Source organism: Gadus morhua, chromosome 7, assembly GCF_902167405.1.
Source record: "Gadus morhua chromosome 7, gadMor3.0, whole genome shotgun sequence".
NCBI classification, from domain to species: Eukaryota; Metazoa; Chordata; class Actinopteri; order Gadiformes; family Gadidae; genus Gadus; species Gadus morhua.
The window spans coordinates 12,485,924-12,487,099 of record NC_044054.1 but is presented as its reverse complement, the minus strand read 5'-3'; the positions used below and the strand labels follow the sequence as shown (position 1 = coordinate 12,487,099).

Below are 1,176 nucleotides of genomic sequence, written 5' to 3'. Positions count from 1 at the left end.
TTTATTTCAATTTCAATTCAATTTCAATTTTATTTGAAAGGGACCATGTGCAATTAAAAGAAACATTTCATGCATTGCACCCGAGTTAGCCTAAGGCTAATTTACATCCATTATTGATTGATTGATGTCATGATCATGCTTTCCTTTTCAGATCTCATAAACAGTGTTCAACCAAACTCGCCTTATTGATCAGTGATCAGTGAAATCATAGTCCATTCATGGTAAAAAACGACCATGTGTAGGCCTACTATATATTGTATATCTACCTTTTGGTCGCAAAATCAAGTGTTAATACCATCTACTGTCAATCAAACTCCCATCCATCAATCTGTTTTCTGGTTTCAATTTCTGAGAAAGAGTGAATTAATAATGTATGTATTTCTATGAACAAAGCAATGGTTTTGAAATGTGGACCAAATTCCGTAATGTATTTTTTTTTTTTGGGTACAATTTCAGACCCTTAGATCCAATAATCTAATCTGATTGCTAAACTGTTCGCCTACTGAGGCTAATAACAGCTCCAATAAAATTGTGATGTGAAAAGTGTCCTTCAATGTTAAACAGTTGACACAAGTCAAGCTGTTGATATAATAGCACACATATGCTTATTTCATGGTATGTTCAAATTATTGCTGTGGAAAATAAAGAAATGGAATTTATAAAAACAAACCATACCTATCCTTACTTGAACTCAATACCGTTGACATTTCCATAGTTTCCTGCTGTTACTACTGTTAACATACACATTTGTACAATGGAATTGTAAACAATACAAAACGTTTCCATATTACTAGCTGAGTTGACAAATAAATGGTTTGGTGTGTAATTCATAAACTCCTAATGGTTTTTCTAAATAGCATAAATAAATATATACAGTTCAAACATTGAAACTTCATTCTTATGTACATCTTTGCTTTTTGAGATAATACACCTCTGAGGGATATTTGAAATATTTTTTCTCATGCAAATTTGCAAGACTACATTTCTGGATCGTGGCTTTTATCAGGGTTGGGGAGTGAAATTAATAAAATATAATCATCTCCTCAGAAAGACTTTAGATTTTGGCAATCTCAAGCAGGTTGTTTGAATTCTTTTTAAAACTAAAATATGCTTTTTAGTTTAAAGGACTTAAGGAACTCCATGAATTGAATTTTAACTGAATAACTGCAGATTTCT

At 31.5% G+C, this 1,176-nt stretch overlaps 1 protein-coding gene across 1 annotated transcript in view; it reads right to left on the bottom strand.

Annotated features, from left to right (window-relative positions):
- The window catches only part of gucy2d (guanylate cyclase 2D, retinal), a 13,426-nt gene continuing 12,250 nt past the window's right edge, over positions 1-1,176 (bottom strand). Inside the window, exon 19 of the mRNA XM_030362363.1 lies at positions 1-1,176. This exon is cut by the window's right edge and continues 176 nt beyond it. The gene's annotated coding sequence lies outside the window, so the exon portion shown is untranslated.